Source organism: Tursiops truncatus, chromosome 6 (genome assembly GCF_011762595.2).
Source record: "Tursiops truncatus isolate mTurTru1 chromosome 6, mTurTru1.mat.Y, whole genome shotgun sequence".
In the NCBI taxonomy this organism is placed as follows: domain Eukaryota; kingdom Metazoa; phylum Chordata; class Mammalia; order Artiodactyla; family Delphinidae; genus Tursiops; species Tursiops truncatus.
The window spans coordinates 62,457,132-62,476,370 of NC_047039.1; the positions used below are offsets into that span (position 1 = coordinate 62,457,132).

The window sequence follows — 19,239 nt, forward strand, 5'->3', positions numbered from 1 at the left end:
TGTGGAACAAGCAAGCTGTAGATCTGGAAGGAGTGTTTTTGAATAATTTCAGTATCAGACCCTGGCAATTAATAAATCAGTTATCCAAATTAATTGCCTTCAGTGATCTAATTCCATGGAAAATTTCTCAGTCTTCCATTTTGTTTTGAGTAGGTAGTCAGTTATATTTCACATATCTTCCAAAAACAATCTGCTCTCTTCTGCCCAGACCAGAATGTTGCTTAATTTCCATGGCAGAATAGACCCAGCTGACCTTTAAAACGTTGAGCCTTGTATAATTTGACTTTGCATCTCGTTCTCTTTGGTTTTCCAGGGTTCTCTCTGGTCTCTGTCTCTATGTATCTGTTTCTGCTCCCTACACTTCGAGCAAAGAGATTCTCTCTGACCAGGTCTCCAGAAGAGCAGAAAAGAGGACTGTGCACTGCATTTGACACACAGAAAGCAATTGCAGAAAACTCTTGCACCCAAAAGATTTTTTTCAAATCTCAAACATTTGCATTCAAGAACTCTACTGAGGGAGGGAAATCTGCCAGAGAATATGGAACATCTGCTCTGATGCTGATATTACTGCGATGACTAGGGGGCTCCCTGAAGTAGGGGTGAAGGGAGCCAGATGATGCTCCTGAGGAGATTTGCCCATTTAAAAAGTGGCATCTGTGAAAATCTAGTAAGAATACAAGGAATGTGCTTGAACAGATGGTATGCGAAGAATAGTGGAATAGAACCATTCTCTGAAAACCTTTAAGGATTAATAAATGTGGCAAAGGGAAGGAATTACAAGTGATTAATTGTGACTCAATTATATTATTCAAATTGCCTATGTAGTTTTACTCCAAGCCTTTTTTTGCGGGGGGAGGGGGACAGATCAATAGTTATCAGTCATGGCAAAATCACATAGTGTAGGTAAGTACTTTCTGTGCAGCTTTCTAAAATATCGTGTCTCTGCATTGGTAAGTTTATTCATAAAATCAGAACAGAAGAGTTAGACCTTAGGTGATGAATGTGTGTGTGTGTGAGTTACACTCACTGAAAAGCCTAGATGGTAGATTTAAACGAATATATTTGTGGTTATATTGTTCTTAAGTTGATGTAGATTAAACTTTAAAGTACTGCAGCTAATGTTAGAGAATTCCATGAGAAAAGTCAGTATTCTGGACTTCAGATCAAATTGTAACTGGATTAGCAAGATATTGCCAAAAAGAGTTATAGAATAAATAAAAATCATTATAGTGGACGTAGCAACTACTTGTACGTAACCCTGTGCTTGGTGCTGCTAAAGGGCTTGTGATTAATAAGTAGCTTAGTCTTTCAGGAAAGAGAATCATTTTCCTTGCCCTCATAATTTCACTGTTGATTTGTTTTAAAATTAATTTGGCAAAAATCAATTTTAGCTCCCGCTATGTAGGGACATCACAAACTATGACTAAGCAAAGTCAAATTTAAAGAAGTTTTATTGCATGCAGCTTTTAGGAATCTGTTTAGCTGCATGTAACTGAAAGCACGCCAAGTAGGGATTTCTATATCTAGGCATTATTTTTCTTCTGTGACAAGATGCCCAAAGATTGGCAGTCCAAGGGTAGTAGAGGCTAAGTGTGTCATCATTGGGTCCTAAATGCAGATTTGCTTTTCCATCCCTTTTACTAGATGAGTAGGTCCTGCTGTGATTTCTATATCCAATGTCCATGTTCTAACACAAACATTTGTTCTAACCCGTTGGTCATGCTCCTGATACCTGAAGTTATTCAAACAATTATCTTATAAATTTCATTGCTTTTAAAAAAGATACTGGATCAATGTTAAAAAAAAATCAACAATAGAGAAATGTACAAAGAAGAAAATAAAGTCCACCTCATATTTTAACAAATACTACTGTTAACGTCATGGTAAATGATCTTCCAGAAATCTGCATATCTATATATATCTATACACACACTGTATGTATACACATACATATACATAAACACACGTATAATTGTATAATTTTACATATTGTATAATTTCACATACCTATATTTAGATATATATATATATATAATTTTACATACATAGCATGATGATAAATGTAACATTCTATAATCTTTATTCACTTAATGTGTGTCATAGTCATTTTTTCATATATAGGTCTATTTCTAGATTTACATCATCTTTTTAATGACTGCCTGGTATTCCCTTGTTTGTATGTACTCTGTTTATTGTCTAACAGAATATCAGTAGAGTCTGAGCACCATCATGATGCCTAGTATTTTCTCAAGTCTTGTGCCTGTAATCATGTGTATAACTATACTATAAAATCTCTGTAAGTGCTGGATTAGACTACACGAAGGAGCATAGTCTAAAGCCCCTCACACTGTAAACTGAGCGGCAGAAGAGTATGTTGAGGAAGTCAGGAGAACTAGTCCCAACTTGTATTTACTAGTTGTGTGAACTTCAGCAAATCACATCTCCTGTCGGGACCTCAGTTTCCACGTCTGTCAAATAATGACACAAGTACAGGTGACATTCAAGGTCTCTTCTACCAACCCTCATGATTTATTATTTTATAAAAGCTTGTCTTTTGTTAGTTAAATTATTATCAGTTCCATGAGAACAGGGACCAGGTCTGGATTATTACTTGTGTGTAGCCGAGTATGGCACTTAGAAAGTACCCAATAAAAATTTGCAGAGTGACTGAATGAAAGGGCCATGTTACCAGCATTCTGAATTATTCTGCAAATATACCAATTTCATTCCCAACTCCTTGCTTTTATTTATTTATTTTTTCCCGGTACGCGGGCCTCTCACTGTTGTGGCCTCTCCCGTTGCGGAGCACAGGCTCCGGACGCGCAGGCCCAGCGGCCATGGCTCACGGGCCCAGCCGCTCCGCGGCATGTGCGATCTTCCCGGACCGGGGCACGAACCCGCGTTCCCTGCATCGGCAGGCGGACTCCCAACCACTGCGCCACCAGGGAAGCCCTCCTTGCTTTTAGACAGATATAAATGTGGAAGAATTGTCCAGAATAGTTTTTCTTTCCATTCGTTATACCTTGTTTTATGAACCTTGGTAAGACTTTACAGATTCATTTATAAAAGTCTTAAGCCTGCCTTGTTCAGTTTCTCCTGAAATACTTTATTCACTTTGTCTGCCATTGTAAATGAAATGTCTCCCATATTTCCATTTGTAGGTGCTTATTGCTAGTAGAGAGAAAAGTTATTGATCTTTGTATAGTTATATTGTATTGAGCCATCTTACCAAATTATCTTATTAATTGTAGCAAGTTTTCATTTTTAAATACAGTTTCTGGAAACTAAATCATATTAATGAATCAGGAGAGTTACCTCTGCTTTTCAATGTGTATACAGATTATTTCATTTTCTTATCTTTGCGTTTGCTCATAGCTCCAAGACAATGTTGAATAGTAGAGGAAAAAAAGAATATGAGTAGGACATTTACAGAGTAACAAAAGAAATAACCAATAAACATATGCTGCAGCTATTTTTCCTGAACCAGGAACAAGAAAAGGATGCCAACTCTCTTTTTATACTACAAAACATGCCATAATAAAAACAAACAAAAAATATTCAGTTTTACTGTTAGTCATGTATCAAAGTGGCAAAAAATAAAGATTTATTGCTGGTGGGGAAGAACCCTTTGAATTGCTAACAGCTGCTTTAAATATTCTCTATTGATACCTATTAAAATTAAAAGTTCACATATACATTGATATAGCAGTCCCACTCTTGAGAATTGAGAAATACCTTATATTCAGGATACTATTTTGTTGGTTATCTAAAAGTATTTTTACCCATGTGGGGCCTTTTTCACTTTCTTTACAGTTCTTTTTTTTAATGTTCAATTTTATTCATTTTAATATAGTTAAATTTATCAATTATTTTTATAGCTAATATTTTTATGTCTGCTTAAGAAGCCCTTCCATAACATAAGGTCACAAAGTCATATTCGTGTATTTTCTTTTGTGGCTCTAAAGCTTTGCCTTTTACATTTAAGTTTTAAATTTACCTGGAATTCATTTATGTAAAGATATGGCCTGAGGTTAAGATACAATTTCATCTTCTCCCTCCATGGATAAGCAGTCGTGGCAGCATTATTTATTAAATACTATACTGTTTGCCAAGTGATTTTCAGTGTTCCTTCTGGTGTGTATCAAGTTTCTATAGTTGTATAGGTCTGTGTCCGGGATCGCTATTCTGTTCATTGCAAAGTTTGTCTATTTCTGAGACAATCCCACACTGTTTTAACTGCTATTGCTATCAAGCTTTATAAGAAGTTTTGATATATGTGGAGCGTGTTCTTCAGTCTTGTACTTTCTCTCCTTCAGGAGTGTGTTTACTATTCTTGGGCCTTTGAATTTCCATATGAGTTTCAGAATCTGCTTTTCAAGTTCAAAAAAAAATTTTTTTTAATTCTGTTGGAGGCTTAGATTAGAAATGAATTGATTTAATATACCAGTTTGAGGGAATTGCTTTTGAGACTACCTAACATATATCTCTACATTAAGTTAGGTCTTCTTTAATGTCTTTCACTAAAGTTTTAAAATTTTCTCCTTAAAGTTTTAAACATCTTTCATTAGATTTATTCCTAAGTAGGTTGGATTTTTCTGCTAAAAATGATATCTCTGGTGGTTTTAAAATCTGTCCACATGTTCTGTGAAATGCCTCCCTTTAAAAGGTGGAGCTTAATTTTCCTCTTATTAGGTGTGGAATGGACTTAGAGACTTTCTGCTAAGGAAAAAATAAAGCAGAACTAATTCAGAGACTAAATCATTAAAGGTATTGTGGCTTCCTCCTTGTCCTTTCTCAGATCACCTTCTGTGCAGGAAGGCAGCTGCTGTGTCCTGAGGGTACTCAGGTAGCCTTACAGAGAGGTCCACGTGGAGAGAACTGAGACGTGCGAATATCCAGCCTCCATCCACATGAGTGGGCCGTCTTGAAAGCAGATCCTCTAGCCCCAGTCAAGCCTTCAGATGACTAAAGCCCCACCCACTGCAATCTCCTGAGAGACAGACCCCTCGCCAGAGCCATCTGCTGAGCAACTTCCGGATTCCTAACCCTCAGATATAGTAAGAGCTAATAAATGTTTGTTGTTTTAAGGCACTACATTTTGTGATAGTTTGTTACAGAATAATATATAACAAGTAGAGCTTTTGAAAACTTATATTTTCTTTTTGTTGTCGCTATATAGAAATGGAATTTATTTTTTTACATTATTCTTATAGCTGGCTACTTTGCTAAGCTCCCTTATTACTTTTAATAATAATAAATTCTCTATAGACTCTATTGAGTTTTGTGTAGACAGTCATCTTATATGTACTTAATGGCAGCTTTATTTCTGTCCTTCCAATCCTTATTTATTTTTCTTAATGCATTTGGCTTGCTCTTCAGTATGGTATTGACTAGAAACAATGATAGTGGGTATCCCTTTCCCATTCCTGATGTTAAGGGGATTCTATGATACTATTCTACTTGTGAGTGTTGTTACCTAGGCTTCTGATAGTTAACCTTATTGGGTTAAAGGAGCCCTTGCTTACCCCTAGGTGCTTCCCTCAACACACAAATGCACACATTTGTGCTGGCACATCTGTAGTTTACATTCCCTGCACGGAATTGACGAATCACAAGATACAAACATTTAAAATGCTGTTGGATATTGCCAAATCGCCCTCCAAAAATGTTGCATTAATATAGTGCAGCCACCCGTAGTATATGTAAATGCCTGTCTTTCCATGTTTCACCAACCTCTTTTTCCCCCAACGCAACCCCCCATTTTCTTAATAATAAAACCAACCAGTTATACAGTAGTTACTATGTTACTATGTTCCAGGCACTGTTCTAAGGCTTCATTTGTATTATTCATCTAATCCTTACAACAGTCCTGTGAGGTAGGTTTTACTGTTATCCCCAGTTTACAGGTGAGCAACTGTGGCAGAGACAGATTCAATAACTTGTCCAAGGTCACACCACTAGTGAGTGATACAGGGTCAGGATTTAAACACAGGCAATCTGGCTCCCAAGTTCATGCAATGAAGCGTTATGCTTCACTATCTGTTACAACTAACAGCGATTGAACCCTTGACATGCAGGTGAGAGCTGTTATAACTCAATTAATCATTGTAATCACCATCTAAGGTAAGTACTGTTATCATTCCCTAGTACTTGGCATATTGGAGCACGTGCCACACCTTCGTTCCTTCGTGAAAACATTGGTTTGATGGTGACTTGACGGAGTGGTTCATCTTCCTATGCCCTTTGACTTCCCAGGAAGTGGTTTCTCTAGGCCATCAGGATTTGCCCCGGGAAGGGAGCTAGATTGAGACAATGGCTTGATTTGGGGGAAGGCATGTGGTTGCAGTTTGAATTTAGTAAGGATAGCATTCATATCTGTATTGAGCACAACACAGTCTGAAAGAGCAACGGCTCAGGAAAGAGAAAGACTGGGATTTAACCTTCCCTTCCACTTACCAGCAGGGTTTACTCAACTCTCTGAGCCTTAGATTTTCCCGTCTGTGGAATGGGGACAATGATAGCTACTTGGTGGTGGTGTGGTGAGAAATACATCTGGTGGTACGTCTGGCCTAGGGTCTGGAATGTGGTGCTTGCTCTGCAAGAGTGAATTCCTTTCTTCTTCCTCAAGGGCAACTGAGTATCAGGGCCACAGATTGCTATAGGTGAAAACCAAACTAAAACCTAAAACCCAGAGAATAATCGCCATATGGACAGTTGAGAGTTGATTGCGTGTGAGCAGATATTTTTACTAACGTACAAAGGAAGTGTCTGATAACTTGCTGTGTGCCAGGTATAATTTAAAATATATTACATAGATCTAACTTTTAAAATCTTCAACCAATGCTCTAAGTTGTGCACGATTCTTATTATTCCCATTTTATGGGCAAAGAAACTGAGGTACAAAGAAGTTAAGTGACTTGCCCTTGGTCACAAAGCTCACAGATAGCAGAGCTGGGATTCAAACGCAGGCTTTCTGGTTCCATAGCCTTACTCACCATGCTATTCTTCCTGTGGAACAGCTCAGAAAACTTCCTGACAAATGTCTTACTGAGAAAAGTAGAACTAGCAAATTCACACACTCGGTTTCTGTTTGAAAGTCCATTTCCAAGGCCGAGTTTTTGTTTAGGTTTTGACGTCTTCCTTGGTTCTAGCCAATAGTGTGTATTAAAGTTAACTTGAACTTTACCATTGTGTTTGTTTCATGAAAGACCTGGTTCCAAATTGTGTTTTTCCGTTTCCTGGCTGTGTGAACTTGTGTCGGTCATTTAACTGCTTGAGCCTCAGCCTCTATAGGTTAAATGGAGGAAATCATACCTACTGCTCTGGGCTACTCTGATGATTAGATGAGATAGTATTGAAAAGGAAAGTGATTTGGAAACTGTAAAGTGCTGTGCAAATGTTATTTGATACAACTGTTCCACAAAGAGGAGCCAGCCAGAAGCCTTTGCTCACTTAAGCAAAAACCTCGCTTTGGGAATAGGAAGTGAATTTAATTGCTCCCTGTTCTTCTTCTATTGCTAATCTTAGCCAGGGTCTGAGCATAGCTGTGGCACCGCATGTACATAAAGAGAGGAGCTGGTGCCAGGATCCCACTTTCTCTGTGTATAAGTATCTCCAAGGGAATGTGATAGGTTTGCCTGTCAGCAGAGCATTGCCTCCTTTGTGGTCCAGAATATTAACTGAAATATTACGCTACAAAATTATTAGCATTTCCTTACACAGAAAATGTTAAAAATAAAGAGGTGGCTCATGGGAGTTGAGAGAGAAGAGGTGAATTGTACTAAGGAACTGATGCTGTCCCGCTGCGGAAGACGTCTTTGGACCTCCGCGAAGCATTTCAAACAGCAAGGAGCTCTGATTTAAATTGCAAAGGACTTTTTTCTTCCAGAAAATTGTCTTGTGTGCCAGTGTCTGTTAAAACAGCCGGTTCCCGGAGTGACTGGCTGCATTCGAGTCAACAAATGATACATAAGTGAAAGTCTAATAAATACCAATTCCTAGTCCCACGCTGCAAGGATTCTTATTCTTTAGATCTGACAGGAGACTTGAGAATCTGCATTTAAAAAAGCTCCCAGGGGCTTCCCTGGTGGCGCAGTGGTTGAGAGTCCACCTGCCGATGCAGGGGACACGGGTTCGTGCCCCGGTCCAGGGAAATCCAACATGCCCCGGAGCGGCTGGGCCTGTGCGCCATGGCCGCTGAGCCTGCGCTCCACAACGGGAGAGGCCACAACAGTGAGAGGCCCGCGTACCTCAAAAAAAAAAAAAAGCTCCCAGGAAGATGCTAATTCACAACTAGGTATGGGAACCATGGCCTGAAGACGAAGATGAATATTGCAAATGGGGATGCATATGGCAGTGAGACCGATGAGTTTTGGGGACTAAGCTGGTTTTGAAAATGCTTCTGTCCCAGGTCCTTTTGACCTCCGTAATCTGTTTTCCCTTTTTTCCTAAAACCTGTTTTCGGAAGTGTTTTCTGGACAATTGCACTTTAGTCATTGCCTTCTTTGTCAACCATTTCATGCCAACATAGGTGAATAATTTTAGGAGGTTAATTGCATCATGTTTTCAACTTGTGCCCCCCGGCCACAGTTGTGTGATTGATGTTCGATATCGCTGTTTCTGTAATAAAATCTCAATGCTCAGTTCTCTACTCCTCTTCTTTCTTTATGCCGTGAACGGCACATGCTGCTGGATCAGAGTGTGCCCGGGGGAGGGGGGGGGAATCCCTGCCCAGTTGCAAGAGAGAAATACAATAGACATCCGAACGTTTGAAGTATCCTATTCTCAAAAATTTTGGAGGTGGTGAGGCATAAGGAAAGTCATTGTTGAAGGTTTAGAAATCACTGTGTTCCCTAAGAAGCGGCTGAGAGACAGGGCACACAAGCACACCAGGGACCTATGCAAGTAGGTTTGTTGGCTGTTCGGCTGTTGTAGTTAAACATAATACAAAGGATGTCTCTGTGCTCCTATCTTGACAAATGACTTTGTGATCAATCAAACCTATCCATTTGAATTCTGGTTTCCAGCATGAACTGTGTGACCAAGTCGAGATAGGTTGCTTAACCTCTCGGTCTTTTGTTTCCTTATCTGATAAAAGGATTTAACGATGCCCTAATTGCATGGCTGTTTTGAAGTTAAGACAAGGCCTATGAGTGTGCGGTTTATAATAAAAGCTGGTTTCCATCCAATCTGGAGCCTACTTCCGCCTTCTCAGTTTATACTGAAGTGTGAAGTGGAACCTGCTGCAAGGTACCTTGAGTCAGTCCTGATAGGAAAGTCTGTTAAGCTGAACCAATGTGTGTCAATGTCCCTTTGTACAGAAGGTGCTGGGATACAAGTCAGTGCATATAACCTCATAAAGTATGATGTGACAACACAGAAAGTAGCAGCTTGGTGATCTGCAGAAGGCAGCAAAGGAGGTTGTCAAAATGTGCTTGTTGAAATGGTGGTGAATCCAGGAGGACGTCTCGGCGGTATCCCCACTGGTCCACCCCAGGATATATTTAATACTGACTAGTCAGCTGTAAGAAGGTCTCATGATATGGTTGGTAATGTGATATCGTCATGGGTGAATTCCCACTTGCAGTGTCAGAGTCCAAAAGGCAGGGATCCCTGGTTAATATATTTGGAGCTAGTGGGACACAGACCAGCCCTATTTTATGTTTGTGGTGGAAGATACAGCAAACAGCTAACATTCTTTTTTTTTTTTTTTTTTGTGGTACGCGGGCCTCTCACCGTTGTGGCCTCTCCCGTTGCGGAGCACAGGCTCCGGACGCGCAGGCTCAGCGGCCATGGCTCACGGGCCCAGCCGCTCCGCGGCATGTGGGATCTTCCCGGACCGGGGCACGAACCCGCATCCCCTGCATCGGCAGGCGGACTCTCAACCACTGCGCCACCAGGGAAGCCCAACAGCTAACATTCTGTAATGTGGAGGAAAGCAATCTGGACAGGGGTTGAGAATCCCTGGGCTCCAGATTTGACTTTCTTGCCTTGGAAGAGGGTCATCAGGATAAGAATAGGTGAGAGATCCAGAAGGGGCACCAGGACTGTGAGTTTTATGCTGAGCACTTGGACTCAGGCTCAGTGTTCCTTGAAAAGAATAGAACTTTAGCAAAATGGCTGACGTTTCAGACTTTTCAAAGACTTTTCAAAGTTCTTTTCCTCAGTTACACCTCCCAACAGAGCTGTGAAGTCAGTGTTTAAATCCCCATTTGACCATGGAGGAAAGAAGGCACAGAGTAATTAGTTGGCAGGGCCAGGAATTAAATCCTTGGGTACCGGACCCTGGGCCTAGGCTTTTCCACCAGGCTATGAAGTGGGCCCTGTAAGGAATAAGGGTGAGGTTTTGATAGTATTGTGATGGCATGAAGGCCAGGGGATCCAGGAATACTGAAATCCTACCCTCCCAGTGATGTAGACGCAGTGACCTTGCAATAAAGAACAATGACAAAGAAAAGAAAAATATCATTTTACTTATTTAATACTGGTTGAGTTTTTCCTCCAAATGCCAGTGTAGATTGGAGCATGGATCCTGAGCTCAAAATCTGAGAACCTCTTTCTTCCCTTTTTGCCCATATCTGAATCTTGTAGATCATACCAGATCGGCTGGAGGAGAAGGAGTGAGACAGACAGGCATATGGAGAGTCACAGAGAGACTGATAACCAGGGCTCAGGCCTGCTCTTCCTAAAGGTCAGCCTACCACTTCTGCTACTTGGGTGGAAGGGAGGGAGAATGGCCACAGCAATCTGACCAGAGGTCCTCCATAGGGACGTGGGTTTTGGCCCTTCAACGTGGAATAGAAGAGAGAGGTGCACATTCAGAGCTTGGCCTTTGCACATACCCACTAGCAAATATGGCCCAGTAAGTGTTCTGGAGTCAGTCTAACTCAAAGCAACTTTTCCTCCTTTGGGAGAAGTTGGGGGGCTTTGGGAGAAGTGCAGATGGAGCCTCAGAACCGAATTCTTGCAGCGCTCTTCCAAACACCGTGCTGCACGGGGTAGGTGCTGGAGCGTGATGTGAAAGGTGGAGGAGTGGCAGGTAATGGTACTAAAGAGTGGTGAAAACCAGGAATGGAGGCCTATTAGATCATGTTAAAAAGCCTGGACTATATCCTTTAGGTTAATGCTACTTAGTGTTGTGGTCCATGGAGATGCAAATTCTCTGGCCTGTTCCGGACTCCTAAATCAGAATCTCAGGGGTGCGGCCCAGGCATCTGCATTTTAATACTCCCTAGGTGACTTTCATATTGGCTAGAGTATGAGAACTGTCAGTGTAGTTCATGGAAAGGGAATCAAAGGGTTTCAAGGACGAATGGCGCACGGTTGGCATTTTGGGGTGGTGACATAGCCTGTATCCCCTTCATCTGATGACTTCCATCCCTTCAGCTCCCCAGCAGGGGAGGCTTCTCAGCAGCTGTGCTTTCATTACCTGATAGGACCTACCTGGCTGTAGCTGGTGGGGCTGTGCAAAGATAATCTGACACAAGCAAACAAATGATCTTGCCCGCGTTCCCCGATTTGCAGGAAGTCCGTCTGTCTCTCTCTTTTGGTTCTGCCATTTTCTTCCCCCAGACATTTCCAGATGTTTACCAGTGTCCAGAAAGGCAGCTGTTCTCCCCTTGTCTGGCAACCTCTCCCTCATCATGGCAGGTCTTGTCCTCAGTGATATGGCTGGACGGGGCCCCGGGTGCTGGTGCCCTGCCCAGGCATCGTGGCTCTTCCAGGTGTGAGGGACAGAGGTCTGTACCACATTCAGCTGAGAGGCCAGCTGACAGCGGCTCACCTGGGCTGTCACTATTTCAGCCCTGGAGGTGGCCCGGAGCCCCAGGGGGTGTGGCTCAAGATCGGGAGTTCACTGCTTGGAGTCGCATTTCCCTTCGGATCTCTGCTTTACCTCACCCCAGTCCTGGAAGTTGCTTCCTTTCCTTCTCCCCACATCATGCCCACTGAAGCTCACAGAACAGGAGACATTTCTTGCAGGAGACAAAAAAAAAAAAAAAAGCTCTAGCATCTTATATGCATTATAGATTTCCCTGCTTGGAGCTTAAGCCTGTTTGTGTGAGTTTCTGTTACTGGAGTCAAAAGAACCTTAGCCAGGGCAACTAGGTTTGCCATTGAGAAATCACTACCAGCAGCGTAGATGCTGGAGTAGAGGGCAAAGATCTGACGGCAACACTTCCTCTCCAGGTGAGAGAGGAGAGTGGCCTGCAGTAGAGATGGAGATAGGTGAATAGATCTGTAATACACGTAGATGTTAAGAAAGGCGGAACATGGCAACAGTGATGAGGACGAGAGAGGGCTCATGGATGCCCGGGCCTCCTGTGAGTGTCTGAGTGAATGATGAAGCCTTTTTCTGAGACAGTGAACACGGTGCTACAGCAATTGTAGGACCATGAACTCTGAGGCCATCAAATGGTAGTGATCGAGGCTGATGGTAACCTCAGGGTGTAACAAAAGTAGGTTACACTTCCACTTGCCTCAGAACCAACTGAGAACTTATCACCCTAGGTCTTCGCTGTGTTTCTTCCTCTCTCTGTACTCATGCCTCCTCCCTCTACGGGTTTCTTGTTTTCCTTGCTTGTCTGTCCAATCTACCCTGTACTTCTTGCTCTCCTGTGTCTCTTTTGCTCTATTATTTCCCTTTCTGTTTCCACTTAGACTCATCTTCTTCACTTAACCAACCAGAGTATATAATGAAAGTACTATATACATCTAGAACTTGTATATTTTTGGCGAGTTTTATGCCTCTTGCTTTTGCTTTAAAAGCAATGTAGCAAATTACCTAATTATAGTGATCATTCCTATGTAGACTCTAGGCAACCTTAAAAATGAAAGGTGGATCCAATTAATGCCTAGTTTCATTTTTCAGATTCCAGTGTAATCCCCAACTGGGGCTTAAGCAACTTGTGCCTATTACTGCCATTGCCTTTATTACAGATGGTCCCCCAAACACCAATTTCCCGTTGGCTCCAGTTGTTCAAGACAGTAAAACTGCACATAAAAAGGCAGCTTTAAAAAAGTAGCCTAAATCTGGAATGAAATCAAGTGAACCGCAGAATTACCTCATCAACAACAAATATTCTTTATCTCCCCTGTGGATTAAGAGTTCCTGATACATGGCTCACATCCTTTTATTGTCGCCTTGTGGTTTATCTATTCATTCCAGTTTTGTCGGACAAACATTTATTAGGCACCTATTAAGTGCTGGGAATTTGAAGAAGATGGTCCACCACCTCCAAATAGCAGACAGTCTTCCCATTTAGCCCACGCATGCCCCACCTCCTGTAGCTCAGCCCAAGGAGTCTAAATGAATGGGGGTGTTAGCACTGGGCAAAGCCAAGGGAGTGAACACCAGCTGAGCATCACAATGGGCTACATGGGGGTGGGGGGAGCTAGGTGCGCTCTATATGTTAGGACTTAATCATCACAGCAGTATTCTAAGGTAGGTGTCAATATTCCCATTTTACTAGAGGGGAAACTAAAGCTTGGAAAAGTTAAATGAATTGCAACAGAGTGGTGATCACCGTTTCTTCTTTTGTCTTTTTTTTTTCAATTATGGAAAAACATGCATACATAAAATTAACAGTTTTTTTTTTTAAAGGATCTTTTTTTTTTTTAGATGTTGGGGGTAGGAGTTTATTAATTAATTAATTTATTTTTGCTGTGTTGGGTCTTCGTTTCTGTGGAAGGGCTTTCTCTAGCTGTGGCAAGCGGGGGCCGCTCTTCATCGCGGTGCGCGGGACTCTCACTATCACGGCCTCTCTTGTCACGGAGCACAGGCTCCAGACGCCCAGGCTCAGTAGCTGTGGCTCACGGGCCTAGTTGCTCCGCGGCATGTGGGATCTTCCCAGACCAGGGCTCAAACCCGTGTCCCCTGCGTTAGCAGGCAGACTCTCGACCACTGCGCCACCAGGGAAGCCCTAAAATTGACAGTTTTTACTATTTTTAAGTGTGTAATTCAGTGTCACTTAGCACCTTCAGTGTTGTGCAACCGTCACCATTGTCCATTTCCAGAACTTCTTTATCATCCCAAACTGAAACTCTGTACCCATTAAACAGTTACTCCCCATTCCAACCCTGGTAACCTCTAGTCCACTTTCCAGTCACTCTTGTTTCAGATGCTACTTGGCTGGCATCAGTGGGAAGCTGCAGAGTGCAGTGGTTACAAGCTTAGGACTCTAACAGCGGAGGCCTGGGTTCAAAACTTGCCTTCTTTGAGGTTATCATTTATTTTTGTAAATTTAGAACCTTCACTGCAAAAATATATATTGTTTTCATTTCAAGCAAAGGAGGCAAGGTTTCAGCTGGATTTTGAAGGTCAGGAAGACTGGGTAACTTCACATGTAGGAAATGAATAGTTGTGTGTAGAATATGGAAGAACACAGGAGGACCTTTCTGTTGGAAGTTACAAGGACATACATTAGTTATGCAGAGGAATAATGACGTGGGAGGGGACCTCTTCATCCCGGTAAAGGATCCCAAAATGTAGGTCATGAGTCTGGTGCTGAAAGGAAAAAACTAAATCTGCAAACATTCACACACGCATACAAAGAGACACAGAACTCCAGTATTATGTATGTATATATGTGTGTATATATTTACACACACGGTCTACATTTATGTGAGCGTGTGTGTGTATGTATAGGAGGGCAAATACATAGCTTAAAACCTTACTACTTCACCCATCCAAGGAGAAGGAACTTTCCGAACTGTCAGTGAAACAACTTAAACGTAGGGTTTTGCTTGACAGAATATAAGGAGAACAGAGCCTAGTACTGGTGTGCGTCCAAGCCCCTTTCAGACACCCTGAGAACTGCAATGACCCAGCCTATGTTCAAAGTTACAACTCCACAGGACCAGCTGACTAACGGGGAAGTCATATGGCACTAGGAAAATAACACCCTCCCTTGCCAAATGCCTTGACCTGGACCACTGAAACCTGGCTAAACCAGCCGTCTGCTAGAAGATGCCCCGGAGAGGAACTGACCTGGGGGTGACAGCTGGAGCCACCCCTTACCAGCCAAATGACCTTGGGCTAATAACTGTACCTTTCTGAGCCAGGTTAATTACACACATTACATGGGGCAGAAATGGCGATTAAGTGAGATAATTTATGTCAACAGTACTTGGCCTCTGCCTGGCAAAAAGAAGATGGTGAAGAATTTTTATTTCCTTCTCTTAATGACAGTAATAGCTACTGTTTTGTTTTTCTTTCTTTTTTTAAAGCATTCCCTATGTAATCAGAGTTATCATACATTTTCTTCTTTACAACCTGCAGAGGAAGCATTATTATACAGATTTTTTTGCAGGTGAGGAAATGGAATCTCAGAAAAGTTCAGTAACAGCCACAGCTGGTCAATGGTGGGACTAGAGTTAAACGCAGGTGGTGTATCCTCCCTCAGCCTGCCCGCTGCCAGCCCACCTTCACCTCTCCTCCCTCCCAAAGCCAAGTCTGGCCTTACACTGTGGGCCCTAAAACACAAGGTCTTCTTGGAAGCAAGATATTTATTTCTTAGTAAGGGATCAGGAGAGAATACAGGGAAAAGACGACTTCGGTTTAGGCCCTGGCTTTACTCATTCTTCTTGGGACAGGCAGGGTTATTGACTTTTATTTCTTATTTCAGACTTCGGCAGTTATTTGGTCACATCAACGAGGGCAATGCCACTAAGTCAGTGCTGCCCTGTCAGTGGAGGGAGCCAGGTGGTGATGCTGGGCAGCTTCAATGACAACATAAATCATGGCTCTTCACCCAATCAGTATCAAAACGGGACAACGCCGGAAAGCAAATTGGGGTAGGGAGTGGATCGCGGGGAGGTGATAGAGGAACGTAGCTTCTGTTAGGATGATCTTATCGCCACGAGCTTGCTGGTGTATTTTGACGTTGCTTATCCTGGTGTTCCTTCTAGCAGGGGTTGTAGAAAGGGTCTGGGACCGAAGATTTGGGGACAGTGAGTTCATCTTCAAAGCCTGGGTCCTCATCTCAAATTAAAGCCATTTGGGCTATAAGGTCTTAAAGTTTTCTGGCTCAAAACTTTGGTTATGTCATCTTTTCCCAATAGCCCTTGTCCTACCCTTTTGGCTGGTCTACTTTTTTTTCTTCTCCTTTAACTGTGGTCATTTCTGAAGATTCTGCCCTAGTTCCCATGGTCGTGTATTTTCTCATAGCTTTGGGGAGTGCAAGAACTTGAGCTGTCGCCTCAGGCTGGGCTGCTGAAATGCCTCATAAGCCGTCCCTCACGTTTTCAGGCCTTTCCTCGGCTTGTCTGCCTTGAAGGCTACAACCAGAATTTTCTCACTCAATCTTTGTTTCAGTAACATCCAATTATTCTCTATTTCTCAAGCTCAAGTCTTCACGAGTTGGATCTGAGGCCCACTTTTATCCATTTAATGTTTTTATGTTAGAAAAAATATCTACTTAGAGTGAAAATTGAGGGCTTCTTCAATCAACTAAATTTATAATGGGCATAACCTTCAGGAATGGCACAAAATACTGCATGGACGCGGTCGCACAGGAAGGCGAAAATCAACCTGAAGGGATTTCAGTAAAGGAAGGGAGTGAATTTACTTGCTAATCTAACAAACCCAATATTGAAGTGATTAAATTATAATGTCACGAGTTATTCTTGGAAAGGGAGTATTTAGTAGATAGCGTAGAAAATGTCATGGGTTCTATGTTTTTTACCTAATGAAGGATTCATTTTTCAGTGGGACCCACAACCAAAAGTAATTCATTCTTGGGCTTCCCTGCTGGCGCAGTGGTTGAGAGTCCGCCTGCCGATGCAGGGGACACGGGTTCGTGCCCCGGTCCGGGAAGATCCCACATGCCGCGGAGCGGCTGGGCCCGTGAGCCATGGCCGCCGAGCCTGCGCATCCGGAGCCTGTGCTCCGCAACGGGAGAGGCCACAACAGTGAGAGGCCCGTGTACCGCAGAAAAAAAAAAAAAAAAAAAGTAATTCATTCTCTTAAAAAGGATGTGACATTTTCTTTCCATTCACATAGGAACCAGGGGTTTCGTGATTTTTCCAGGAGTGATGTTTCCACAGAGAGAATGCTCTTTCTGCAAAGCACACACAGCTGCTAAAACCAACCAAAAGCTCAGAGTAGAGAAGCACAGAGGGCCTGCATCACACAGGCCAGCCTAGCATTGACTGAGATCAAGAGAAAAGCAGCCAGCACTTTTTTTTGTAGCGGATACTAAGAATAAGAAAAGCCTTACTTTTACAGAACTCAATGCATTCTCAATTCAAGACACTGAGATGGTATGTTAGCAAAATCTATGAACTCCTCTGATACGCAATTAGAACAGAGAAGAAAGAACTGGCAATCTCAGCCAGACAGTGTGGTGTCTATGGAGGAGAGTATAGGTGAGACCAGAAAACAATTATTCCAGGTCACACCGGTTGTGTTCTCACCACCTCCTTAGTGATGAGTCTTAGTGATGAGAGTCTCGACACAGCTGTCATGAACCGCTGAGTGTCCTTTATCGCTCACTGTATTTAAGGATGATCATAAATAGTCCACAGTTTTCACTACAGTCATTGTCAGTAAAATTGTTTTTTCATTTTCTTTAAGCCCAAAGTTCACTTTTTCCTCTTGATATTGTTGGATAGTGGTATTTGGAAGAGATGAACCGTACTTGATTTTCAGGGGGCCAAGGTGATCAGAATGATCATTCTTCCCAGGTTCCTTCCATCAGGGGTGAGACAAATTGCATTTTACATGTTGACCCTCATTGTAATTTAGCTGCCGTATGCTTTGTGCCTTCTCCAGAGGCTACCGAAGTTACATACTGTTAAGGGCTGAATTGTGTCCCCCCCACCCCAAATTCATATGTGTAGGTCTTAAACCCCAGGAGCTCAGAATGTGGCTGTATTTGGAGATAGGGTTTTTAAAAGAGAGTTAAGGTAAAATGAGGTTATTAGGGTGGACCCTAATTCAATATGACTGGTGCTTAGAAAAAGAGAAGATTAGGACACAGACATGCACAGAGGAAAGATCATGTGAAGCTACAGGGAGGAAAAAACCGTGGAAAAGCCGAGGAGAGAGGCCTCAGAAGCAACGAACCCTGCCCACACTTTGCTCTCAGACTTTTAACCTCCAGAACCGTGAGAAAACAAATTTCTGTTGTTTAAGACATTTGGTCTGCCGTACTTTGCTATGATAGCCCTAGGAAACGGATACAGTCCCCTTCTGCCACCTCTATTCCTGATCCCGAGTGTGTGGGCCAGGACAATCGTGTTTGTTAGACACACAAAAAGGAAGCACAGATGTGACCTACGTGGAGCCTGAACACCTGCTTCTGTTTCCAAGTCCCCTTCCACCTTCCCCTCCTGTTCTGTATCCCAAGGCTTATCTCCCCAGCATGAACTTCCCACGACAGTCAGACAAGTCTCCTTACTCTCTTGTTTGTCCTGCCCCACGTACACTCTCCTGGGTTCTGCTTTTACAGGAAATAGGTTTCTCCTCCAGTTTGGAACATGTTCCTGGGTCCTCCTCCCATCCAGCCTGCCAGGCCCCGTCGCTGACTGCCCCTCTCAGGGGCTCAGCTTCTTCTCAGTTCCTTCCCTGCTTTATAATTTGTGCCATGCTATTTCACACTTGATTTTTCTCTCTCTCTTTCTTTACAGCCTACCCAATTGTTTTTTAAAAAAGTATTTCAGGTAGTTACAGGTACGTAAAGTACAGCAAGATAACATAGATTTGGTGTGGGGGAAAAGAAAGAACAATGGCAGAGATATAAAAGGGAGCCGGGAACGACACCAATGGCAGAATGCAGACTAGCCTTGCTAGAGATTTGGCTTCCTTTCCAAGAAACCCACTTGAAAAAATGGAAACTTCACAGCTATACAGTCCACACGGTATGGAAATAAATGGGAACAAACTGATTGCTCAGAAGTAAAACTGTTCCTGGTAATAGGCGCATTGTGTGATGCATGGCATCTTGACACCTTGACAGTGGCCAACGGATGAGGTTTTAGGAAAGCCCTCACAGGGTTACTCCAAAGTTGGACTCAGTAAAGGCAGTTCTAAGGATGCCAAACAGTGGGATTCGGGTCAGTGTTCTTTGCTGGTCTCCTTGAATTTAGGCATAGATTTCAGAGGTCTTAGAGAAAGAAGGGGATAACTTATGCTTCAGGCATTCCATCCTACTGTTTCTCTCAAATGAGCTTCGATAAACACCAAATAACAGGGAGCCATGAATTCAGTTTTCATACAATGGCCAGAACCTAGGCTGGGTT

General features: G+C 42.6%; 1 long non-coding RNA gene across 1 annotated transcript in view; it reads left to right on the forward strand.

Moving 5' to 3' along the window:
* Nucleotides 1-19,239, forward strand: part of LOC117312779 (uncharacterized) — a 66,539-nt gene that overhangs the window by 28,359 nt on the left and 18,941 nt on the right. Inside the window, exons 2-3 of the long non-coding RNA XR_012332512.1 lie at nt 4,799-5,057; nt 10,591-10,690. This is a non-coding gene — a long non-coding RNA (uncharacterized lncRNA). The remainder of the gene's footprint in view (nt 1-4,798; nt 5,058-10,590; nt 10,691-19,239) is intronic.